The sequence below is a fragment of the Mustela lutreola genome, chromosome 4 (genome assembly GCF_030435805.1).
Source record: "Mustela lutreola isolate mMusLut2 chromosome 4, mMusLut2.pri, whole genome shotgun sequence".
Taxonomy (NCBI): Eukaryota; Metazoa; Chordata; class Mammalia; order Carnivora; family Mustelidae; genus Mustela; species Mustela lutreola.
This window is the reverse complement of record NC_081293.1, coordinates 152,963,511-152,990,947: the sequence shown is the minus strand read 5'-3', so window position 1 is coordinate 152,990,947 and position 27,437 is coordinate 152,963,511. Positions and strand designations below refer to the sequence as shown.

Sequence of the window (27,437 nt, the reverse complement as noted above, 5' to 3'; positions counted from 1 at the left end):
CTGTCTGTCAAGTAAATGAATAAAATCTTAAAAAAAAAAAAAAGAAAGAAAGAAAGAAAGAAAAGAAAGAAATCCTATTGTATGCTTAAAGTCATCTTCCTGGCCGGGGAGGATACAGAAGCAGTATTGGTGGGGGAGGGGGGGGTTCTGACCACAAAGACATTATAACCTAATTAGTTACTTGAGCTAATTTATTTTGTTCTATTTGTATGCAGTTACAAAAACATAATTAAAGAATTACTAAAGGTCACGTTGTAGTTGAAATTACATGTGCTTCAGAGCATAAAACAATGGAGAACTCACCTAAGACAGAACAGCAGGGGAAAGTTTGATGCTGTAGGGCAGTTCTATGTGAGCCCTGAGGGGCAGGCAGGGTTTGCTTGGAGAATGGGAGAGGGACGTACCCCAGGCACTGAGAAGTCCAGACAGTAGTTATAAGCAGCCCTGTGACCTTGGAGCAATGAGAAAAGTGGCCACATTGAGTGGACAGAAAACACTGGCGAATCAAAGGAAATAAGTTTGGGTCAGATTATGAAAGATTCAGAAGTTTAGCATCTTTGAACAAATGCCTTTTGATAATTTAAGTTATGTGGGGTCACATGTAACTACTTGCAATGGGTAGAAGATAAATAAGATGGTCTCTCTGGTTCAAGACACTAGAATTCTGGGACATAGGACTAAGTCTCCTGACAGATGACTCTTTGCACCCACTGATCTGGGGGAGGCAAGGAACCTCCTGGGGAAACGCAAACAAATCAATAAACTTGAACTGTTTTTATAACTGTTGGTCAGACAACCTTGCACCTATCTGGAAGGGGGAGGGCATTCAGAAGCCAGGCTGAGGGGGACAGTGGAGAGATGGCAGGAAAGAACTTACTATGTGGGCTGGAATCTGGCAGGGCAAGCCAGTTTGTGAAGGGGGCCAGAGAGCCACATACGAGTGGTGACCTTGACAACCAGTGAGGTCTGGTACCTGCAGCCACCTGCCCCAGCTGACCTGATGGTGTCTCTGTACTTCTGTAGGAACTGAGAGGGGGACCTCAAGATGTTCCTTTAACACCTCAGTGCTCAAGCAACAATGCTCTGGGACCCCTTTTTTACTGTAAAGTAATGAAAGAAGCATTTTCACTTCCAAGATAATACCAAGCAGTCATAGCACCCATGGAACCTAATGATATTAGTAGGGGCAGGTCAGTCTTTCTAAATCTGCACTTAAGCAAAGGAAGAAGCCTCCATGGAGCAGGCCAGAAGTAGCCATGTGGGGAGGCAGCAAAGGCCACAGATATTATGGTCGGACAGATACATTACCAAAAATGTACTAATGTACTTTATCCCCCCAACCTCCATGCAAAGAGTGTGGCTCCCCACTCCTTGACTCTGGGCATGGCCAAGTGAATAGCTTGACAAAGTAGTGTTAGATGGGACACAAGCTGAAGCCTAAAATGTGCTTGTGTGGTGGGCCTTGCACTCTTATGCTTCTGCCACCACTCTGAGAAGACTGCATCCCAATTAGTCCCTTGATCCAAGCTAGGGCAGACCCAGACCCAGAGGATGAAGCAGAGCCAACCCCAGCCAGCCTGCACCTTGAGAATAAATGGCATAATATAATCCACACAAACTAGAAATCCAAATCACACAAATTTCAAAATACAACATTCCACAAACTGGGACTGTCCTTGCCTACCTTATCGAATGCACCTTTCAATAAACAATAATATTATTGCACTATTTTACAGTAAGGAACTGTGAAGAAGGGGCCCACACAAAGAGTGTTATTCTTTATTTTTTTTTTCCCATTGAAAACAGTGGTTTACTCCAGGTACGGCTAAAATAAGGCACAAATGTGAACAAAACCTAAAACCTGCCCAGGCTAGGATTTACAGCAGCAGCTTTTCGAACTCAGACATCTTTTTTTTTAAAGATTTTATTTATTAATTTATTTATACATTTATTTATTTTTAGAAACTGGGGGTGGGGACAGAGGGAGAGAGAGAGAATCTCAAGCAGACCTGGCGCTGAGTGCAGAGCCCGATGCAGGGCTCGATCTCACAACCCTGAGATCATGACCTGAGTTGAAACCAAGAGTCAGACACTTAACTGAGGAGCCACCTAGGTATCCCCAGAACTCACACCATTCTTTTTTTGTTCAATGCATCATTTCTTTTTTTCTTTTACTTTTTATTTTGAAATAACTTTAGATTTACAGAAAAGTTGCAAGAAGGATACAGACAGTTCCCATACTCCCTACACCCAGTGCTAACATTTATTTGGATTTCATCAGTTTTTCTACCAATGTCCTTTTTCTGTTCTAGGATCTAATCCAGAATCCCACCATGTTTTGTCTCCTTAGCCCATTCAAATCCATTATAATTCATTAGTCTTTCTTGACATTTCATGCCTTTGACACTTTTGAAAGTTGCTGGTCAATTATTTTTCAGAGTGGATTTGTCTGATGTTTTCTCATAATTAGAGTGAGGTTATGCGTTTTTTAGTAAGAATACCACAAAAACAATGTTGGCTCCCTCTCAGTGCATCATGGGGTTAGGGGAACGGAGGGAACTGATTACTTGATCACTTGGTAAAGGGAGTGTCTTCTGGGTTTCACCACTGTAGAGTTACTGTTTTTCCTTTGTAATTAATAAAGTCTTGAGAATGGTACTTTAAGACTATACAATTATCCTGCTTCTCCTCAAACCTTCACCTCTGATTTTAGTGTCCATTGGTGGAGCTTGCTTGCAACATTATTACATTACATACATTGTCATATGATTACATTATGTTACGCTATTATTACTGTGGCATTTGCCAAATGGCAGCTCATCCACCTAAAGCTGGAAGGGAAGCAGCTAATGAACCGCCCCTTCACTTCCCAACTTCAACCCAACCAATAATGAGACTGAACTAAATGTGCAAAGGGGTAGGAAAGGTCCAGTTCCTGAAACTAAGGACTCTCAGCCACAATTTCTTTGCAGCGTCAACTGAACAGCAGTTGACAGATCTTGCTCAGAAGGCAAAGAGGAGAACAACCAGGGAGCACAGCCAACTTCCATGCTAATCAAGGTGAATAAAGCCATGACATAGAACAGAAAACCACAGGACTCTATTTAACACAACCAGAGATTCAACCTACTCAGCCAACTACCTTGTTTTCCATTTGTAATTAAAGTCTCAAAGAAGCAGCTTCCTTGTGTGCTGCCCCCAAGCAGAGCCCCAGACAACATCCTCATTTTCAATACTTCTTCCCCTTTATCTCACTCTGCCTGATGCCTAATAAGCTGATTGCTATTTACTTTGGACCAACAGCTAATCTGTTAATGATTGATTTTAAATTTTTACAGTCATTTGTCTCTGGCAGGACCTGAGACTGCAAAAGGCAGTCCTTCCCTACCTGATGAATTGGCTTTTTCTTAGAAAGAAAGGAGGAGAGGAAGGAAGGAAGGGAGGGAGGGAGGGACAGAGGGAGGAGAAGAGGAGAGGAGAGGAGAGGCGAGGCGAGAAGAGGTGAGGAGAGAAGAGAATAGAAGAGAAGAGAAGAGAAGAGAAGAGAAGAGAAGAGAAAGTTGATTTAAGTCAAAAGTCTTCATGGTTGCGTTCTGCTGACCAACAATTAACATATAATGAAAAATTTCAAAGCAATAGAAAAAATGGTGATTCTTCCTCTAAAATTCATCTGCCTTTGAAATGGTCAGCAGATAATAAAAGTGGGCATTTTGCTAATGGTGGCATGGGGCAAAGACCCTCTTCCATACGAAGTAAATTGTAATTGTACTATAAATTTACAGAACCTAAAATTCTTTTTTTTTTAAGATTTTATTTATTTATTTGACAGAGAGAGAGAGAGATCACAAGTAGGCAGAGGCAGGCAGAGAGACGGGGGGAAGCAGGCTCCCCGCTGAGCAGAGAGCCCGATGTGGGACTTGATCCCAGGACCCTGAGATCATGACCTGAGCCGAAGGCAGCGGCTTAACCCACTGAGCCACCCAGGCGCCCCCAGAACCTAAAATTCTTAATTAAAAAAATTGATGCTCATTGCCCAACTAGAATGGGTTAGCTAAACTAATGCCATTACTGTCTTTTACAAAAATATCTGAAATGCACACTGTATGATAAATGTATTTTTTGCAGGATATACGCACAAAAGTGAATTTTGCTTTATACACACACACACACACACACACACTATTGAATAGACAATGGTTATTTTAATTGATATCACACAGCAGTGCACTACAATTTAATCAGTGCTTCTAAAAATAAAACCATGGATCACCATGTTCTGGAAAGTACAGCGAACCTGGCTCATGAGAGTACCGTCCACATTTGTAAAACCCTGATTCGTCCAGAAAGTTAAGCCTGCCTCAGAGACGCCATCCCTAATTTTGTAAATAAGAATGACCCCCAAGGCTAACATTTCCATCAACTATTTATTAAAACGCACCCCAAGACCTCTCATCTCAAAATGGAATTAAACTCATCCAAGTGTCTCTGAAAAATGAGAGTGATTTAATATGTGAACCAGCACTTGCGCAAAACAAAAAGGAAGGACTCTGGTACAAAGCGGTGTTTTGGTGTCTTCCTGAAGAGCCAGTGTTATAAATTAGCAGATTAGACATTTTTGCAGAGCTTCTAAAAAGAAAGGCTAAACTGTTTGAAGGATAAAAGCCCTAATCTTATTAATATTTTAGATCCTGCAAGACACTGAGGCTCCATCTGCTGTCAGCACTACCTGAGAAAGAATTGAGGCAGCTGAAACCACGGCCCCCCAAATGGTCTGCTGACCTTCCTGAGAGGTAGATATCATGTGACGGCGATTGCCTATCTCAGCAGACACACTGGAAACAGGAGAAAGTGTTAAATATAACCAGGTAGACAGTGATGAATTGACATACTGAAAAATCGAACACTTCAGTAATCAGCCTAAGGACCTGATATCAACAACATTTTTCAGTTTTGTCCAAATTCATTGAAAGGTGTACTTTAGCAAGTTCACTTCTCATTGGTAAGACCTTTCATCTTTATGCTGCTTTTCTGATTGGATTCTGTGTCATTACTGGTTTGGGTAGTAGTGTGTGCAGGAGGCAGACAGACTTTGCCTGGAGAGAAGGAGGACTGGAAATGAACATGAATATAAATGGGTTTTACTCCAACATTAATTAAGAAACTATTAAATATCTATCAAAATGGTTAGTTAGAAAGAATTATTAAAGCCATGGTATATGAAAATGCATCAGGTACTGTGTTCTAACAGCACAGTAAACCTGAAATATTGAAATATTGCCCTCTATTTTGCAGTAGGAAGCTTCTATAATTCTAATTACAGAACTCTAATTGATGTCTACGTCGCTTCGGATAACTTCTTTAAATATTTGGAATATCTATATTATCCAAAGGCAATCTCTATCTATTAGAATAAGGAAATCCTTTAAAATAACTTTTTGAAATGCTATTGATATGTTTTTTCTTCTTATGAGACACATAAGTCATACAATTTACTTTAAGGTTTCATTCATCTCTGTAACAGTACAGCAAAAATTCTTCAACTAAAAACCACTTTTGTCCCTGGTACAAATAGAACAAGGCTTTCAGCTGAAGTCACTACCTCCTTTGAGATCTAAATAAAAAACTGGCCCAAGTGTCCACCCCACATCCTATGAGAAGTCTGATGCTCTCCCCTAGATTCCTGAAGATTCCGGAAAAATTATACTTACATAGTTACTTCTCTCTCCAGTGACTTCTCTGGGCCAGATTCTTGACCTCACTGTCTCTCACGTCCTATGGCTGCCCCATGCCAACCAAGATTTTAAAGGTGACCCCTTTTACTTGATTTCTGCCAAAACACCACACAGAAACAGTATTCATGTGGAACAGACTCTTTCCGTCCTTAAAAGTCTATCATCAGATCCAACGCGTGCCACCATCTTGCTTTCTGCCTTATTTAGTCTCTCACCTCTGCTCTCCCATATTCACAATCCCTGTAAACTTTCACACAGCAACTTGCTCTCTCCTCCTGTAGCTCCAGACTGTTGAGGTTATCTCTGGAGGTCTTATCTTCTCAGCCAAATGCTTCCATTAAGGTGGTAGACAGTCTCCTCCCTGAAAGGAATTCCTGGCTAGCTCTTAAAATAACGGCATTTTCCTCTGGGCTGCTCACGTATTACGAGAAAGCTCTGACTCATTCCTGCAAACACTCAGGAAAAGAAATAGAAAGGACAATTTGTGATAAGTACCATAGGAAAACATGGAAGGTCTATAACAGATAGGAATGCTGAGTCAGAATTTGGGGGCACTATAACTTGGGGGCAGAACTTAGAGGAGATTCCACTTTCAAATTCACTCTAGAAAGGATCAATGAAAGGATTGAGTCATAGACATCCAGAGAGTCACATGGAGCTAGAGATGAACTGCCATGTCAGTATCCTCCTAAGGCCTTAATAAGCTCCTAACTTTTCTTAGAAAGCTCCATGTGGGAAGGCCATAAATGGTGTTCTGAGTGTGTCTGATTTCCTCTTGCAGACTAAGCTAGAACCTAAGATGAGACAATGCTTTGCTGTGTGGATGGAGAGAAAGAATTCCAGAAACTGACAAGAAGTCAATTGCTTTCCCTTTACTCCCAGCTTGAATATAGGATACAAAGCAACTCTCCAATATCTATAAACTTCAGGCTACTCAGAACTATATAGATAAGAACACGTGACTTACATGCCCACATTAGACCAACACCCTTAACAGAGGATTAAAGTCCCAGATCCACGAAGGCAAACAGAGGATCACTCAATTCATTGGTAAATTCAGATACATCCTAACCCCTTTCAGGGGTTAATTGGGATAATTCATGTAGAAGAATTTTACTTTAAAATAGGTTGTTATTCAATTTTTTTCTGGCTCTATGGCAAAGTAATGATAATTTCTAAACAGATGACAAAAGTAAGTCAACTTGGTTCAAGCCTAAACAGTAATTTTTATCTTAGTTCAGTGCTTTAAGTATATATTAAATGTTTACTATGTTTAACTCAGGGGGAGGCAAAAGTGAGAATGCCCATCATTATACATTGGAATAAAATCATTGAAAACTGCTTGAGAAGTAACTGAGTAGTTAATTTTATTTAAGTCTGTTGCATCCAATGCCACCCAGCTATAATATGACTGTCCTATCTGAGACATGCTAGACAAAATTTGCACATGCACTGAGGAACATGTTGCATTTCAAGGGACCTAGAAAGAAAGTGATTTGTAATTGGCCAAACGTTGTCCTTTAAATCATAATAGATATGATTTAATCTATTCATATTGAGTTCATATATTCAAATATGATAATAAATAGAAAATATTTTTATAATACTTTCTGTAAGCCAAGCACTGCTATAAGAATTTTATATACTAATTCACGTATTCATCATCACAGCACTATGTGTACTATTATTCCCATTTTACGGATGGGGAAACCAAGACAAGGAGAGTTAGTAGAACTCTCTGTGTGGTCACACAGATAAGTAACCAAACTTGCCTTTGTATACAGATGCTTTGGCTTCACAGCCCTTTACACTTGGCTTCTGTGCCCTAAACAGCTTCCACTAAATGTGGACCTACAGCTGACCCTAAGCAACTTTCACAATAGCGGCACCAGAAGGAGGAGCTAGCTTCCTGTAGTCTAATTACCACTAAGTATCTGAGGTTTTAAGACACAAGAAAAACCCACAAATCTAAGCTAACTGCAGGAATGGCAATGGCCAAATTAAGAGTATTTGCATTACAAAGTATTTTAGAATGTACTGGTTTGGTTAATTCCAAATACATGTAGTACCCACAACCACAAGCCATTAAATGTGTCAAGTATAGGTTCCAGGGACCTGCTTAAATAAGCCAATAAATATTATTTACATACAGGGACACCTGGGTGGCTCAGTCAGTTAAGCCACAGCCTTCAGCTCAAGTCATGATCCCAGGGTCCTGGAATCGAGACCCACTTCGGGCTCCTTGCTCAGCGGGGACCTGCTTCTCTCTCCACCTCTGCCTGTCACTCTGCCTGCTTGTGCATGCGCCTGCTCGCTCTCTCTCTCTCTCTCTCTGACAAATAAATAAATAAATAAAATCTTTTACAAATATATTATTTACATACAATATTTCCTATGCCAGAATATTAAGAATAATTTAACACTTCCCTATACTCCTACTGAACTCTTCATTTCCTTTGCAAACCATTTTTCCCTTGAAAATACCAGAGACAACACTAGCCTAGCCTGGCCAAGTGGATTAGTGTGTGCTTTGAATTCATTGAGGAAGCATTAGTGAGATTATACCGCAGCAAGAACAGTGGGTCCTAATTTCTAACCTAATCCATGAGACACTGCCACACTGCAAAATATATCTTATTCTACTTCATCTTGCATTTAAGCATCTGCTTTGACACAACCGGTTGGCAACGCTAAACATATTTGTACTTGACTCAGGAAGCTGGGTAGGGTGCGGTCCTCCAACTCTCAAAATGCAATTCTCTCTTCACTTATTATCCCAGCCTTAATTTGCATATAACATAAACAGCTACTTGGTTGTGCACTTGTTTAATTAATTTTTGTTTAATCATTCTTTTTTTTTTTTTTTTTTTACCCCTAAGCCTCCAAAGACCAGGTATATCCAACACAGTTTTCTACCCTCTGTTCTTCCTCTTTGGCAAAGGCCAGAATCAGTTCAGACATCTGCCCTTCCCACGCGTAACTCAGGATTAATCCTAACTGATCCAGGCCAGTGACTGGTTTAGGTGTGTAAGCGAGCAAATGTCAGCTGAAGGGTTTCTGGGCTTCTGCATGAAAGGATATCCAAAGAAGGGAGAGGCTCTCTCAATTTCCTTTGGATATGACTGTGTCCAGATATGGTACCTCCAACGGTAGCAGCCATTTATGACTATGAGATCAGCTAGCCTGACAATGACAGAACAGAATGATGAGAAGGAGCTGGACCAGGCATGATGTTAGTGAGCCATCAAATTAACCAACCACGGAACCTCTCTACTTTCTAACTTCTAGTTGTATGAAATAATAGATGTCCTCAGTGATTTCGCAAGTTGAGTCAGGGTTTTCTGCTGCTCAGAGCTGAAAGTCTCCTAAAGGAGACAGCAGAAAACATGACTATATAATTCACTTTAATTAATTTGTTCAACATGTACTAATTGAACATCCGCTAGCCCGAGGCGCTCTTCTAAAACTTGGGAATAGAACAATAAATAAAATAGACAATTCCCTGCCTTTATAAACATATGCTTTAGTGGGAAATGCACATTGTGTGAGGCATTGCACACTTAGCACAGTACAAAGCAGGAAAAGAGAAGGCATATAACTAACCCTGGAAAGATGGGAGGAAAGTTGCTTTTATTATTCCACAGAGCACTTCTCAAAAGCTTATCTCATTTAGTCGCCTGAGCTGTACAGTAGAGTTAGTGTTATGGCCCCATTTTGCAGATGAGGATGCTGAGGCTCAGAGAGCCTAAAGTAGCAGAGTCAGGATAAAAATCCAGATCTTCAACATCAACCCTGACACTCTTCCGGCTCTTGTGCTACATTAAGCCTGCAGGGTAGCGAGTGGGTCAACAGCAGGGACAGGACTAGACACCCACCAGATCCTGGTGTGCTGGTGTGGATACATGTCTCCTACATGGTCTCAGACAGACACGGGGCCATTGTGTGCCCATGTGGATTGTAAACAGGACAAGGTAGTAAAACTCAGGACAATCCCAAATAGATAGACATCTGGCAATTGTGAGATAAGCACTCAGAGCTTTTGATGAGTTGGTGGCAGTGCAGGAAGGAGAGGAGATGAGTGTTCTGAAGGGTCTGAGATTTCCTGGCCTGTCAGCTCTGAGCCAGGCTGCCCGGCAGGGGATGTGGCCCCGTCCTCTGTAGAAGATAAACACAAACAGCCCTGGGATCATATTTAGGCATCAGAAAGGGGGAGTTCACTCGAGAGCTGTATGTTTTGCAATTAATAATTCATAAAGGAATCCTTCCCAAACTTCTGCTTGGGGTGCTGTTTAATGACATAATGACAGTAGCTTCCATTTATTAAGCCTTTAATACAGGCCAGGCAGTGTGCGAAGTTGTTTCTCTGTAGGATCATTTTATGAAGTTAATTCTACTCTTTTTTTACCGATGAGGAAACCAAGGCACAGAGCATTTCAGTAATTTTAGTAATTGCTAAATAGAAGTTAGAACTGGGGTGTGAACCAAGCCTGTCTTCTAACTATTGTCCTATGCTCCCCGCTGTGAGAGTTGATCAAGCTTTTGAGACCCCAGCTCATTGCACTCTCTACTCTGATCTACGACAGTGTTTCTCAGCCTGTGCAAAGTGAAGAACCGGTTTGTTGGCTTATTTATTTTGTGCAATCTGCCACGGACCAATACAGAGTTCCATACGCCTACAGATTCCCACCACACAAGACTCAGAGCTCAGCCTGCTCAATATTCTCTAAGATAATCCTCTGACCACTTCTTGGATGGGGCAACAATGTCAAATCACTATGAAGCTTTAATATCTAAACACTTCCTCTCAATTTATGTATTTTTCTCATTGTAGATCAGTAACAAACGGTTCACGGACATGCACTGGTCCATAGACCACACTTGGAACAGCAGTGAAGTAGGATACTTTACATGTAGCCCCCTAATCCTGAAAAGGCAAGAGGGCCACTTAACGATGATTAGTGTTTATATGTACAGGTACATTTCAGAGAAGAAAAGCCCAATATTAAAAAATCCAAATAAAAAGAGGAAAAAAAGGAAGCAAATACATTTATAAAAAGGTAGTTTGGAGGGGCGCCTGGGTGGCTCAGTGGGTTAAAGCCTCTGCCTTTGGCTCGGGCCATGATCTCAGGGTCCTGGGATCGAGCCCCGCATCGGGCTCTCTGCTCAGCAGGGAGCCTGCTTCCCCTATCTCTCTCTCTCTGCCTGCTGCTCTGCCTACTTGTGATCTCTCTCTCTGTGTCAAATAAATAAATAAAATCTTTAAAAAAAAAAAAAGGTAGTATGCAGACCTTTTATATTATAAGTCAATAAGATGCAATTGTTGAACAGTAGAATAACAGAACAATAATTCTGGTGAAGTCATTCACTGGAATAGTATGCAGTCACTGGATGAACAGATAAAATGCTAAGTAGAAAACAAGAGTAAGATATATACAGTATAACACTATCTCTAACGCATCAAAATCTGCTATCACAATAGGACACTAGGGGCGTCTGGGTGGCACAGTTGGTTAAGCATCCTACTCTTGATTTTGGCTCAGGTTGTGATCTCGGGGTCATGGGATCAAGCCCCATGTCATGCTCTGCACTTGGCACAGAGTCTGCTCAGAATTCTCTCTCCCTCTGCCACTCTCTCCTGTGCACCTGAGCTGGCACATGCTCACTCTCTCTCTCGTGCCCCCCAGTAAATAAATAAATAAGTAAGTAAATCTTTTTTTTAAGGACTCTATAAACTATCTGGCTTTTAATTATAATCTGGTAGATGACTTTAGCTAGCATCAATTTTTTTTTCCCTTAACATACTTTCTAATATCTCCTTTACTTATTTTAAGAAAATAGTTATAAATTCATTCTAAGATGTAAATGACTAATAACTCATAGTATTTTCCAGCAAACATTTGTCTTTTAATGGGATAAATAGTTGGCAAAAAGTCATTAATTGTCAAATTTCAATCATCAATGCATTAGGAATATTACTTTGAAATCAGGCAACTGAAGAGGCCAACTGGAATCCCTGATATACACATGGTATGTGCCTCAGAAGTGTGCGCCCAGCTCTTTTCCTTCCAAATGAAAAAGCAAGAGTCCTTGCTTACACCAACAAACTATGAGATGAAAATACAGACGGCTGTCTTGGTCACCCGCTTAGGAGGTATATATAAGGAGGCTTTTGAATTATTTAGGATTTAAAACTCACCTACTTCCCAAAGGAATTTTAAAACACTGGATGAAAACTCAATTAGGGGCTGGCTCAGTCACAAGAGTGGGCAACTCTTGATCTTGGGGTTGTGAGTTAGAGCCCCACGTTGAGAGTAGAAATTGCTTAAATAAATAAAACTTTTTAAAAAGATGTAAACAGGGGCCTGGGTGGCTCAGTGGGTTAAGCCTCTGCCTTCGGCTCAGGTCATGATCCCGGGGTCCTGGGATCGAGTCCTGTATCGGGCTCTCTGCTTGGTGGGGAGACTGCGTCCCTTCCTCTCTCTGCCTGCCTCTCTGCCTACTTGTGATCTCTGTCAAATAAATAAATAAAATCTTAAAAAAAAAAAAAGATGTAAACAATCAATTTTTTAAAAACACAGAATAAAAACAGTTTGTAGTGTCTGAAAACAGATATAAAGATAGTGAAGCAATGAATTCAGTTTACATTTTCCTCCTAGAACACAGTATTATTTTTTACCTAACAAAAATTGACTGATTTTATCTCTCATAGCACTTCCCACAGTAGGTGTTTAAAATGAGCAAATTTAATCAAATTGCATCAACTTCAAGGTTTAAGAAAATTATGGCAATCAGTACATAAATTATGAAGTATTTGGTAAATTCCAAAGCAATAGTATATTCTGATAATTGTTTCATTTTTCCACTTAGCCATTTAAAGCATCTCAGACCTGAAGTACATTATGTGCATTAAGTGCTATCGCTTTATAATGTATTTAGAACTCAACAGACTCCCTTTCCCCTCACCTCACCATCAGATGATCCACATAGGTCAAATTTGGTGTCAAGCAAATTAAAAGTGTTGTTTTATTATCCAAAATAATTGTTTCAGTATTCACAGGCCATTATGCTGAATTGGTTATGCTGGTGATTGTGTCATTAAGAATGTGGGGCTAACTATTGGTTTAGCTGAATGCCCATGTTTGTGAAAGCCTTCTTTAAGCTCTCCTATAGGTGGCAAATCATTCTTAACTGGGTACTCCAAATGGTCTATGTACCACAGATGTATTTTTCTAAGCCATTAACACATTGAAACCCCTCCCCCAATTCCCCAAGCAACCATTAATTAACAGTGTATGAAAAAGAATCAGGCCTCCTGTTGCAATCTGGCTGGGACCAAACCTTTCAGCAATGATCATGCTCATAACTAGACAGTCACTGGATGAGCTCTCTTATTCACATGAAATATGCTGTCGTGAGAAGGAGGGGTATTGGGAGGGAAGGGTGTTAAAACAGTGCTTTTATTAAGAGCTTTTTAAAAAAAGAGTTTATTTATTTATTTGAGAGAGAGAGGGAGAGAGAGCATGAGCAATAGGAGGGGCAGAAGGAGAAGCAGACTCCATACTAAGCAGGGAACTTGACCCAGGGCTGGATCCCAGGCCTGGGATCATGACCTGAACCGAAGGCAGACGCTTAACCGCTTAACCGACTGAGGCACCTAGGCACCCCATGAAGAGCAGTTTTTAAAAATCTGCTGGCTGTGGATATGTTTTTGAAAGCTTCATGGTATCTCAAACTTGTGAGGAATTCTGAAATGAACTGCTTAACCTGGCCCTCAAGTAGTTCCAATTTCTGAGTGGAGTGCTAGCCCTATGTAAGATGATTCCAAGTACTAAGCCCTATGTAAAATGATTCAGGTATCATCACTGATGCTTACAGATTCTTGCCAGGTTTCCTATTTCCCAGATGGGGAAAAGAAGCTTAGAGAGGAGAATCTGCCCAAAGCCTCATCGCAACCTGGAAGTTACATGGAAGATCCCCTTGGTAGGCTTCTATTGCATACTGACACCCTGAAACACCACAATCTAGCTCTGAGCTTACAGTCAATGCCAGAGGGTGGCACATACCTAGAAATCATATGATTAATCATAAAACCAACAAAACCCACAGAAACACCCAGAAACAAACACAATGCGACACAGGTAAAATCTGTGTTACACACCTACAGAGGAATATTCTCATCTAAGACACAGAATTGTGAAAAAACCAATTCTCCCCCCCAAATTAATCTATATATAAAATGCAATTCTAATGAAAATCCCAAAAGAATCATCTCTGAACCTTTAAAAAATGATTCTAAAATCTATCTAGAAGAATAAACGCTCAAATAGCCAGGAAAATTCCGAAAGTGAATAGTTATGAGATATTAAAATGTGTGGTCTTGGCACAAAAATGCATGGAGCCATCAAATGACCATGGTAGAGCCCGGAAAGTATATATGGACATTTAGTACATAATAAAAGCAGCATTTTATATCAATGGGAATAAGATAAATTATTCAAGAAATGATCTTGGAAAAACTAGATAGCCATTTGGAAAAAATAAATAGAGCTGGATCCCAGTCTCATTCTTTATACTGAGTTAAATTCCAGAGGGATCAACAATTTAAATGTAAAAATTGGAACTGTAAAAGTAAGAGGGGAAAAAATAATAAAGATTTTTATTGCCAGGAAAAATGGCACTCTTTCTTATCATGAGTCAAAGCCAGAAATGAAAAGGGAAAACCTGATACATTTTATTTCATTTAAAAAAAGTAAAATCCCTGTAATAAAAAAAAGCAAATGACAAATAAAAATATTTGCAACAAACATGATTTGCAAAGAGTTAATATCACTAATCTAAAGAGTGTATAAAATCCTTTATATTTTCCCAAAAAAATCATTTGTATTTTTACAATGAACATATACCATTTTTCTACCAAGAAATATAATAAAGCAGTTTTTATATGTTAAATGAAATATTTCTTTAACCATGCTGATTTCCTCCAGCATATAACTTCCAATATTTAAAGGAACCAAGCAATCACTTTAGATCATACCCTGGCAACCCTAAGCACAGGTGGTCTCAAAGTTGGATGTGCTTAAGAATCACAAGGGAAGGTTTTACTGCTGATTTCAGGGATAAAGGGTTTTGCCCTTAAAATTTAACAAGCATCTTGATGTGTCTCACCTGTTCATCTCACTTTGAAAACTATCATAGTAGCATCTCCAATCACAGAACCTTTTACCCTGCAAAAAAGTACACTAAGCGACTGTCTTGAATTCAACAGGAGATGAAGAAAGATCAGGTGCTTCTTAAAACAGCTCCATTGGCCATTGAAGAATTGCTTTTTCTCTCTCCTGGTTTGGGTGGCCTCTTAAGATCTGAAGTTAAAATGTTGATGCCAAATAAAACTTATTATGTAGGTTTTATCCTCAAGCTCTCTTACATTTTATACCAGAAATCCAATTCTGGGTATGACACTATATTCTCCATAGCTCTATGATGTGAAGAATGGGCTCTGTCTTCTGCAGTTAAATGACCTTCGTAAGAATTCAGTCTTCTGTATATAATTTGAATTTCATTTACTGAAGATGCTATATATGTCTACTATGGTGAAAAAAAAAAATTGGATTCCTTATTGGAACTTTCCTGCTTTATCTTGACAATCTGTGTTTCCCCCCCAACCCCTCCCCCACAAATTTGGAATGACTTTTGCAAGTTTCTATTGGCTCTTCGTTCCCTCCTCAGTTTTAACTTCAGTGTTAGGAGCTTCATGGGCTTTAAGTGTTGAGACACTAGTACAGTTTACAAAGCATGTGTGATTTATTCAAATCTATTTTGTCAGAACAGAAACTTAAGATTGCAAGTCAATTCATGACATGTCTGGATTTAAATGAGATCTACTCTGAGAGGTCTTCCTATAATTAGGTCTTTTGAAGGATGTGATGGGCGTTAGAAATTGAGCATTTTGGGGGCGCCTGGGTGGCTCAGTGGGTTGGGCCGCTGCCTTCGGCTCGGGTCGTGATCCCGGGGTCCTGGGATCGAGTCCCGCATCGGGCTCTCTGCTCGGCTGGGAGCCTGCTTCTTCCTCTCTCTCTTTCGGCCTGCCTCTCTGCCTGCTTGTGATCTCTGTCTGTCAAATAAATAAATGAAATCTTTAAAAAAAAAAAAAAAAAAAGAAAGAAAGAAATTGAGCATTTTTTTTCTCTTTTTTCAACTTTTAGTGACAAGAAGTTAAATCCTACCAACTACATATTTAAGCTTGCGGTCCTTTCTCTCTTCATACGCAGGTACTGACATACGAGGCTAAGAACAGTTCAGTTACTATTTTATATTTTATCTAACATTGAGTCCTTCCTTCCTTCTTCATTCATCATTTGATTAGTTCCTACTGACCACCCAGATATGGTCTGGTTACTTTGCTAGATCATAAGCACGTACAAATTTTGCGACATCAATTCTAGGTGATATAATTTTGTTCTTTCCTAAGCTTCTCCAGAAGGAGTCAAACTCCACAATCACAACAGAGTTTCAGAAATATGAAATACTGGAAATATGCAAATACTGGAAAGTTAATATCAATAATCTTAGTAAATCATGGCCATAAAAAAATTCCAGAGTGATGTCTTAGCATTCAGGCCCTCAAAACTAACATTCATCTGTTGCTCATGGCTCCCAGATGCATCCTTTGGATCTTCTGATTTTTGCTGCTATACAAATACATGAGCTCCAGACACCTGATGATCATGTGCCGGGCTCCGCCAGTTGCTCTGTCTCATACTGGTTAAGGGACACATTTGTCCACAATGACATTCCTTCAAAACAATGTTTACTCTCCTCCTTGAATCTGAGAGTAAATCATTATGAAAGACTGTTGTCTGAATGAGGATTTCATGTCCCCAAAGTCCCAACAATGATTAGTGATTGCCACCTACACCCCTATACAGCAAGAATTCTCTCTCTTCATACTCTCAATAACCTTGTGCTTCTGTTTGATATCTGAGAAAATTGGAAATTTATTCTCATCATCCAGGCATTGTTCCCTGTCAATGACAATAACAAATTTGGTCTTGTCAGGAGTTCCTCTTGGAGGTCACTGCAGAGGATTCCACATAGGAGGTGATCTCATGGGAAACTATGTTGGAAATCCCCAACATCAACATGTGGAGCAGACGGCTCAACGCTGTGAGGTTTCAGCAGAGCCTCTCAGACCTCGCGCTTTCATTTGTAAAATTCAAGACACTGAACAGGGACCAGTAGGGCTGACAGAACATCCTTCTTCAATAATTCAATCATTTCATCCAACTCCCTAATCTTGGGCTAGTCCCTGGTCACAAGAGATGTTATTGTGCCACATATTTGATCCTAGGGGAAGTCTGCCTGTGTTTATTTTGTTTTCTTCTAGATGGCCTCAGATACAACGTGGAAAATCCTGAGCCTAAAAATTAGGGGAATTACGTAAAGTTCATCTGGAAGTCAGCACAGACTTAAACCAAGTCTCTCATTCTTTTGGACAAGATGAGCTGGCTAATAATTCTCAAAGAGTACTGGTGTCAGCTTGGAGGGAGGTCTCTAATCAAAAGGTCACAGGGCTCTCTCTGTCTTTAGATGTTGCCTCAGTCCAAATGTTTCCCCCTGCCACAGATGAGGCCATAGATGGCATACTTAACAAATCCTACGAAATTGTTCCAATGTATGAATCCAAGAAACAGAATACTTGACATCCAACTCTGCAATATACTTCAGAGAAACAATTTAAGCAGTTGTCTGTGCAACTTCCCGTAAAGATAGGATTTAGTTGCATCTGAAGAGTAATTATCAAAAAATTTATACTGCCTGCTATTGTTTTGTTTTCTTCTTCATTCTCATTAGTATCTTTTGGGGGGGGGGGGACTACTAAAAAGTGTATGCAGTCTTGAGATCACAGTAAGTGGCCCTGATAGTTAGTTCCAGCCCAATTATAACGAGCCACTAGCTACCATTGTAAAGGAACACCCTGAAGTATCACACAGGGCTCCTTGGCCCACAGAACAAAAGATAAAGTCCTTGCAGGCAAGTTCAAATCTTATAGCTCAAAGGCCACAGAATTTCAGAAATATATTAGAGACTCTGTAGCCTATATGTTCCATTTTACAAATGAGGCACTTTAAAGCTACAGGATTTCCCTGACTTTTGAATGCCCTACTGCAATTCAGACTTAGAGCCTGAGTGAGAACCCCACTTTTTCCTTATACCTCCCTCCCTTTATGCTCCAGAATGATTGACTCTCTGCCTCCTCGTAAGTAGGCATTGCTTTCCTTTCTGCCTCCCTTCCTCCCTGTGAGCCATTCACACCAGCATTCCCACAAAGCTTTACCCTCCTTTTGTGGTTTCCTCTGTCTAGAAGGCCTACCCTGTTGCTATGGAAACAGTTCTCTAATCATCTTCCAAGACCCAGCTCAAAGAAACTTTAAGGAAACTATTTACGCCATCAGAGTTAGTTGCTCATTGTTCATTTTGCCCGTACTATGTGAATATTCAGACTGGTTTACATCTCCCTGTCTCTCCTCTTGTGAGCTGCTGAGAGAAGAATTAAGTGTCCGCCATCTTGAATCCCTAGCCTCAGACAGAGCCACGTATATAGCCAAGGATGTAGAGGATAATAAATGGCCAAATTAGAGCAAGCAAATAAACAGTAACGACAATTAAAACAACCTTAGGCCAGGCCTCACCCCATAAATCTGTAGAAGCCACAAAGATAACAAGACAAAGCTTTTGTTCTCAAGGGGCTTAAAGTCCAATGGAAAAGTCACTTACAACTTCTCAGCAAATATTTCCTGAATGATGAATTAACGTGATTTAATTCCAATTCCCCCATATTGATAGGTTATTATAAAATTCAACTGATCTTGGTGTGTTTTGTGGAGCAATCACTTTTTATCTTGACTAACAGGACTTCCTGCCTTGTGGTCTGACTTCTGCACCTCACTGCATTTATCAGAGCCCCGGGGGCTGGGCTCTCACCATATGGCTGTGCAGAAAACATGTTGGGAAAATTCACTCACACACAGGTGTTCCCCATGATAAACCATTGTATTAGCCTGGTGTGGGAAAATAGGCAAACATACTATTAGCCGGAGGATAAGACAGTATAATCGTTCTATGGGGTACCTGGGTGGCTCAGTCAGTTAAGCATCCAACTCTTGATCTCAGCTCAAGTCTTGATCTCCGGGTAGTAAGTTCAAGCTCCGTGTTGGGCTCCAGTCATGGAGCCTACTTAAAAAAAAAAGAAGAAGAAAAGACAGTACAATCATTCTAGTGGCCAACTTGAAATATGTGTCAACATTGTAAATATACATCTCTTTTTCCCAGCATTTACACTGCTAAAAATTTACCCTATGAACATATTTGCACAAATCTGCAAATGTATAAGTATATGCATTGCAGCAATGGTTGAAATAACATAAAGTTTTAAATGGTCACATCCATACCCTGGAATTCCATGCAATCATTACAAAGAATGCAAGAGATTAAATGTGTTAAGAAGAGACTTTAGATATATTATTAATTCAAAATTCAAAGCATTGAAGGGTATTGTTTAGTATTATCCCATTTGTGTAAACAAACAATAGATACATATAGTTGTGTGTGTGTGTGTATATATATGTAGATATAAATATAACTAAAAAGATATACCCAAAATATTAACAGAGGTTATAACAATGAATGGTAAAGAAGTCAGAAAGAAACAAGAGAGTTTTATTTTTTATTTATTTTTAAGATTTTATTTATCAGAGAGAAAAAGAGAGAGAGAGCACACAAGCAGGCAGAGAGGCAGGCAGAGAGGCAGGCAGAGGCAGAAGGAGGCTCCCTGCCGAACAAGGAGCCTGATGTGGGACTTGATCCCAGGACCCTGGGATTATGACCTGAGCCAAAGGCAGAGGCTTAACCCACTGAGCCAACCAGGGGTCCCAAGAGTTTTATTTTTTAGTTCATATCTGGCAGTGTTTGAATTATTTTACTATAAAATATATGATGTTTATGATTTCTAGAAGAGTCTTCCATCTTCTTACCACCTGCTTGTTTTATCTATTTCGGTTTAGCCAACTAGATTTTCTCAGGACTGAAGTTATTTTTTCCATATTTACTCGAAATTCATATGCATCTCCCAAATTTCCTCTCTCGAAACCACTTTTTCACTTTAAATATGACCTTTCCAAGGTCTTTAGCTTATTATTAACCAGATGAAACCAACAGTACATGGACTCCACCCCCCCCCCATCCAGGTATTGAACTGCAAAGTACATTTGGGGGGGGGGAGTGAACTCAGTTACATCAGTGCAAACATCAACAAATGTTAGCAATGCCACGGAGTCATGATGCAGGAGGTCAAAGACCCATGCACTCTGCACCAGGAGTCACAGTGGGACCTAACTGGGGCAATTTCGGTTCTGCCTCTACTGCTAGGACCAGGAGCTCTCCAATCTCAGTGAAAGTGCATAAGACACCGCCATTATCCCCGGATCATTGCCATGGTAGACCCAAACAACTCCAGTCTATTGTGTCAATGTGTATTTGGGGAGTCTTTAATGCATGGATCATTGGCAAGCTGCACCATAAAGGCCCTGTAGGAGCCATGGCCAAGTGTGGAGTCAGTGCACACTCGGGGACGCCCCCTTGCCTGGATCATTTGCAGCGCATCGTGTCAATGCACACTCGGGGAGCCCTTACCTCGCAGCCTGTGCATGCTGAGGAACAATGTACACCAAAAATCCTTATGAAATAGTAGTTACAGTGCATACACAGTATTCACTCTTCTAAATGGCATGTCAGCAAGTTTAGTGCCCGACAAATAACTCCTAAAAGGCACAAAACACTCCTAGAGGCCCAACTTGACACATGGATGGCTGGTCCATGGAATTGTGGCATGACTGGGACAGGAGCGTGGGGCTCCCTTTAACGTGAACAAAGGGAAAGGGACAGCTAGTTCACGCTAACCTAAGCCTCTGCTTCTATTCAGTGTTTCAATAATAATCCCAACGATTTTCTAATTATTTTCTTGGGTGTCTGATTCTTAAGATCCCAGAACCTTCCCTCTCTTCCTGCCCTGATCCAAAGCACCTGCAGAGTCAGGTGAGAGGACGTGGCTGGAGGAAAGCTGCTTGGGGCTTGAGGCTCTCAACCAGCACTGCCCAAAAGAAATACAAAGTGAGCCCCAAATGTCATTTTACATGGTCTTTGTACTAACACTTTTTTTTAAAAAGGGTAAAAAGAAACAGGTTTAATAGATTTTAATAATATATTTTACTTCACACAAAATACTGTCTTTTCAATATCCAGTATTTTTAAATGATTGGGAGTTTACATTCTTTATTTTTTTAGAGGCTGTATTTTGCACCGACTGCACATCTAGATTTAGACTAGCCACATTTCAGGTGCTCAGTGGCCACATGTGGCCCGTGGCTGCCCCAGCGGACAGCACAGCTAGAGGCTCAGGAAGATGAATGCCCCCCAGTAGCTCTGGCGTTCGCCCACAACGACCTATCTTAAAGTAGGTGTGTGTCTAGTTTCCCCCTCATTTCCTTACCAGTGCTGCCGCACCTGCTGAAGAGCCTTTTCTTAGCAGCCTGAGCGGGTGGACAGGTTTTGGTTTTGTAATCATAAAAGTGACCACAAATACGCATTCAGAAAGGGGAGAGAACTACTTTAGGCCAACGTGATAATGTCAGCAGCAGGTCCTCCTTCTTGGAGAAGGAGATGAAGAGGAAGGGGGAGCGCTGGGGGAAGGAAAAGGGAGCAGGAAAGATGCCAAGTGTGAGGGTGGCGTCCTCACTGCCACTAACTTCTGCCCCAGACGTGCGTCTCGGGGTCTGTGGGGTCCCCGACAGCCGGCCGGGTGGGGTCGCTGCTGTCTGAGGCTGAGTCTTCCCAGAGACACAAAGGGGGTTGGGAGGCGGAGACAAAGGCGCGGGGAAAGAAAGGGAAGAGGGCGAGGGCGGGGAGCCGGGCCGGGGGCGCGGGCCGGGGGCCGCGCCAGGCGCAGCCGCTGCGGGGCGCGGGGCGCGGGGCGCGGGGCGCGGGACGCGGGGCGCGGGGCGCGGGGCGCGGGACGCGGGACGCGGGGCGAGGGCGGCGGCGACCCGCCAGACAAAGCGCCCGCGGCGGTCGGGAGGGGATTCGCTCATCCGGGGATTCGCGAGCCGGCCCGCGGCGGGGGCGGGGGGCTGGGCGAGGCGGGCAGGTCTATTTGAATATCAGGCTCTGCCACACTCCGGGCGCCGCTGACAACTTCATTACCTCCGCGTATAAAAATGACTGCCGGCTAATGCAAATGGCCCGCCGGTCTCAGCCGCCTGCCTCCGCTCTGACGGGGGCTGCGGGCGGAGGTCCCGGGAGCCGCCGCCGCCGCCGCCCGACCTGACCGACGGCCCGCGGCAGAGTCCGCTCCTCCTCCCGCGCCCCCGCGCCGCCGGGACCCGGGACCCCCGCCCCACGCCCGCTCCGAGGGCCGCGGGGGAGGCCGGTTTGGGAAGAGAAATGGGGGAGAGGGCGGCTGAGAATTGCTGATCTACTAAGATGTGCCCGTGAGTGTTAAGCAAAGGCCCTGCCTCTCAACTGCCGTCTAATTAATGTATGGCAATGCCCGGGAAACAGGACTCCGTGGATGGGATTCGTAACCTTGAACCCTGATGGGAGAGATTGGACCCCAACTGGTCTCCGACGGCCCTGCCTGGTGATTAACTTGGACGAAAGCATCCCTAATGCCCCATTTGTGCCTACTGAACAAGCAGGGAAGGGACTGTGTGGCTCTCTGCTCCCCAGGCCTTATGGTGCATCTACCTGCACCTACCACCAGGACGGTGCCGTATCAGTGGGCGGAACCTCTCTCCCAGTCCAAGTGGGAATAGAGGCAAGTCTTGGACAGAAGGAAGAACAGTCCGTCCAGAGCCTACCTCCCTCCTTTGGCATATAGAAGGAGTGGAGAACTCTCTCCCTAGCAAGAAGTCACCTCCTGCCTTGTGACAGCTCCAGTTATTACATGGGGACCCCTCGTGAGCTCAAGGGCAGGAGCTAGGTCATTTTTATTGATAACATCAACAATAGTAAACATCTGCTGAGGATTTATTGTGCACAAAACATGCCCAATCCTTTAAAAAGTAGGTCTGCTCCCCTCCCAGCGCCTATGTTCTCAACCATTCTGCAGTATTTATTTTAGGTGCCTTTCTTGCAGCTGGCACTGCTGCTCTGCACCCCTTCTTTCAACTCCCTAGCCCATCCAAGATGGTCCTCTCCCTTGTGGCCCAGGAATATACCCCAAATCTGTTACAATCTACCGCTTCTTTTGTTGTGGGCTTGGCTGAGAGAAGAACATGTGAGCAGTCCTGGCCAGTGTCATGGGAGGGGACATCTGCTGGGGGGGGGAGGGACCGTTCTGGGGAGTGCTTCCTTGCTCCAAAAAAGGGACACACAGAAGTGATTCCCATTTCTTCTGCTGGATGATATCTGGGTGCTGTGTATAGTTTGATGGTGTCTACCACCTGGTAACCATGGAATAGCCAGGCAGCAAAACTACCTTTTGTGGAGATAGATTTGCCAGATTCAGTGGCGGGCAGGCCGAGTCCAAGGACCCAGAGGATGAGTCCCACAGGATCAGCCAAGAGAGTCCCTTGCTTCTTACATGAGAGAAATCAAATGCAAGCCAGAAAAAGTGAAAGCAGTTTATTGAATAGCATGAGTGAAAGAGGGTAGCAGACAGGGTGTCTGGAAGACTCAGGAAGGAAGGGAGAGTGAGTCTCATCATCACTTGGGGTGAGGAGTTTATACTGGAAAGGGAAGGGGTCTAGGGTATGTGTTCCTTCAGGAACTGAGGACAGGGTCCAATCAAAGGCTAGTGTCATGTGAACAATAGGTGTTATTCCATAAATTACTGAAGGTAGGGATGTTGATGCCAGTGTCAGCTGAGGTTTGTTTGAAGCTAATGTCCGGGAGCATGTTAGGGATCTGGCTGTTCTTCCATGTTTGGAAGCCTAGGACAAAACTCGGAGAATGATTAATGGTCTTGCTTCCCCCTGGAAGTGGGAACATAGCTTCCTTGGCTTATTCAGAAGCAAAATATAGAACATGAGTAAGGAGGGCCTAGCAGAACACCAGCAGAGAAGGAGCATTTCTAAAATGGAGTCCCTTCAGCTTCCTGACCTCCTCAGTCCACTCAGTAAGAGAGCTAAAGTTTAGGAAAGTCTCATTTTATTCCCATCTCTACCGGCAGTGAAATCATGCTGCCTCAGGTTTATCAAGGGCTCTATTTAAATTAATTCCTTTTTGGAAGGAGAGACAATATGAAGAAGTCAACAAAGGAAAAAACCCAGAAATTCGGCCATGTGTCTTCCCTGTTCTCTTTCCCTTTCTTCGTCAGCAAAACGACTGAAGACAATCTGTTCCAGACGCTTAAAATGGAACATCTTCCTGGGTACTTACCTCCAACCTCATTTGGTCTCTAAGCAGCTTTTCCCCAACTCTATTTGCTTTTAAGATGGTCCTTTGCCTATACAGGCAAGACATCTCTTCTCTCCCAGAGCATCCATCTAACTCCTTTGCCTACGCAGGCAGAACATCTCTTCTCTCCCTAGACCCTCCATCTAACTGTCTTGCAAGCACACTTGCAGGTGTCTGAGCTTTGAAATGTTCTCCGGACTTCAGGAAGTCTCTTTAGAGAATTTGTATCTGGTTCTGGCCATTTTCAAAAACAATGGCTACTTAACCTGTCACTTAGTAGTTTCCTTTGGCAGCTGCTTTAAAACACAGAATCTAAATTAGAATGGAAAGTTGATTTTTATTGTTTCTGTTTCATTAAAACCAAGCACACTTTCCACTAAAATATGCAAAAAGCAAAGCAAAACAAAACAAAACAAAAAACACAACCCTATACAAAATACATACAATATGCTTTAACAATCCATCCAGAATCAGTATGGTGACAGGCTCCAACAGCTCCCAGTTCCCTTTGCTGAGGAAAAGAAACCCTGACTCATTAGCAAGGCATTCAAGACCCGCTGCAGTCTGTACCTAACCAGCTCCCGGCTTATCTGTTTACCATCATATACTCCCAAATCATGCTCTTGCATTTCTTCTTCCATGACATGCACTTCAGTATGTTCATTGTTCACACTGTCTAGAATGCCCTTAAACCCCATCTCCAACTATTCAAATACCACTGCTCTTTCTAGGTCCAGATTAAGTACCACCTCTTCCAAAATTCCTTTCCCATTCCTTGTATTTAGTGACATAAAGTTTTGTTACCTAATGTTTGTTATGAGTAATATTTTGCATATGTTTGAGTGTATTGACACTGGGTGATATAATAGTTTCTTGTACCTCTTGTTTTCGTTAGGATAACTTGGATATAAGTAATAGAACACCTGTCCCTACAAGTTCAAGCAACAAGGAAAATGTATTATCTCATGAAAGAGGTCTCAAGGTGGCCAGGTGCTGAAGGCTGATTAATTCAGTGACTCCATAATGTTAGTGTTGTCAGGGACTCAAGCCATCCTGGGCTTGCTGACCTTGTCCTTAGCTAGTTCTCCTCAGGGTCTCAAAATGGCTACCATAGTTCCAGGCATCACCTCAAGACATGCTAAAGAGCAACCGAAAAAGTGGGACTGTTCTTACCTTTAATTTCTTCTGAAGAGTAGGAAAATTATATCAGAAAATTATCTCAGATCTTTTCTCATATGTCATTGTCGTATGTCATCCAAGCCAGAATTGGATCCCATGCCTGTCTCTAAACTTTTACTGGCAAGGGAGATAGGATTATCATCACTGATAACTAACAAGGATTTATCTCTGAGTTATACCGGAGAGTGGGGAGAGGCAGGGAATAGCACAGGCAATATCAGAACAAAGATTAAATTTTAGCTAGTCTCAGTCATCTATGATGCATACAAATCCTCTGAAAGATTATTGGCTTACAAAAACTATTTTTCTCAAAGTTCTGGACTATGTGAGGAGAGAGGTGATTCCCACAGAAGAAGGGAGGATTGGTGAATAGGCAACTGAAAGTATCTCTCTCATGCAACTTATGACGGTTTACTTGAAAGTCAGATGTAGTCACATTTATATTATTCTTTTGGTTGTTCTTTCTACAAAAATATGTGTTCAAAATGGCATATATTAATTTGGTCAATAACAAACTGATTGGCTAATTCAACTGATAATTTTCTTAGTGGGTGGTAAAATCATGTTAGCTCTTTTGCTTTGTTTTTCCCTAAATAATGAACCATGTTATGGACTCCACATAAGGGTTTGCCATTAATAACATTAATGCTTGCTGTATTAAGCCATTTCTGCCCTAAATTCTTTAGGCTGTAGACATCTGAGAATTAAGATCAGAAGGATAGCAAATAATTCTTTTAATTTTTCAAATAATTTTGATAATTCACTATGAGAATATTACCCTTTTGAAAACGTGGAGATCACAGAAGCTTGTGAGGATAAAATTATTAAATAAGCATCCCCCCCCTTTTAATCAGGGCACGTAGGAAATCACAACATAACATTCTTTGTTTTGTGAAGTCACTTCTTTGCCCTAAATAGACCTTCTAATTCTCTTTTAACTTTCATATGTGTGAGGCAAGAAATTCTTTAGTGGCAGCTATAGTTAGATTCCTATCATTTACTAAAATAATACATGGACTCCCTTTTGTGATGATATCTTCCATCTTCTAATAAATGTATAACTGCCTCTATAACAATACCCAGTCAGATGATGAATGTTCGTATAATAATACTACTTCTCTCCCCCATTTTTTTTTTTTTTCAAGAAGCTCATGGAAGGGCTTGCACAAAATCAGATGTATTTCAGCATCATCTCTGTGAATTGTAGACCATGAGAGTCAGAATCAACAGCCCTCTAATCTGATGAGCAAGAAAGTAAGGCCCTAGGGGCGCCTGGGTGGCTCAGTGGGTTAAAGCCTCTGCCTTCAGCTCAGGTCATGATCCCAGGGTCCTGGGATCGAGCCCCACATCGGGCTCTCTGCTCATGGGAAGCCTGATTCCTCCTCTTTCTCTCTCTGCCTGCCTCTCTGCCTGCTTGTGATCTCTGTCTTGTCAAATAAATAAAATCTTTAAAAAAAAAAAAAAAAAAAAAAAAAAAAAAAAAAAAAAAAGAAAGTAAGGCCCTAGAGTTCAGAGAACTTTCTGGAAATCACCAGGCCAGTCAGTGGCAGAATAGGATCTCATTTTGTTTTCTGGTTGACCATCCTCTCTGTCACACCATGGTATTAATGATTAACCTTAAGGACAGAACTAACTCTAACCAGGTTATCAGGTCAAATTCCAGAGAAAGAGTAGGCTCGGGCGCTCCTGGGCAGCTCTATGGATTCAGCATCTGACTCTTGAGCTCAATTCAGGTCATGATCTGATCTCAGGATCAAGAGATCAAGCTCCACATGGGGCTCCGCACTCAGTGGGAAATCTGCTTCTCCCCTCCGTTTCCCCTCTCCTTTTGCATCCTCCTCACTCCATCATGCTCTCCACTCCCCCCAGTAAATAAATAAATACATACATACATAAATCTTTAATGGGAGAGTCGGTGGCACCCACTCAGCCAAGTTCCTGCTGGGGCAGGGTCTGGTTATATCCTCCACTTGTACTCTGAACCCCTAGCCCAGTACTACCTACATCCGAACCCACAGGTACGTAAGGTCTCCTCGGGTCCCTGTTTCATCTCATGTCCCAGCAGCCCGGCAAACC

At 41.9% G+C, this 27,437-nt stretch overlaps 1 long non-coding RNA gene across 2 annotated transcripts in view; it reads right to left on the bottom strand.

Moving 5' to 3' along the window:
* Nucleotides 1-21,700, bottom strand: part of LOC131829530 (uncharacterized) — a 64,569-nt gene extending 42,869 nt beyond the window's left edge. Inside the window, exons 1-2 of one of the 2 annotated variants that reach the window (XR_009352899.1) lie at nucleotides 21,277-21,700; nucleotides 18,861-18,965 (exon numbers count right to left, since the gene is read on the bottom strand). This is a non-coding gene — a long non-coding RNA (uncharacterized LOC131829530). Of the gene's footprint in view, nucleotides 1-5,708; nucleotides 5,828-5,947; nucleotides 6,164-18,860; nucleotides 18,966-21,276 lie in introns of those variants that run through there. The other variant, XR_009352898.1, reaches the window with a different exon arrangement.
* Between the last annotated feature and the right edge of the window lie 5,737 nt (nucleotides 21,701-27,437).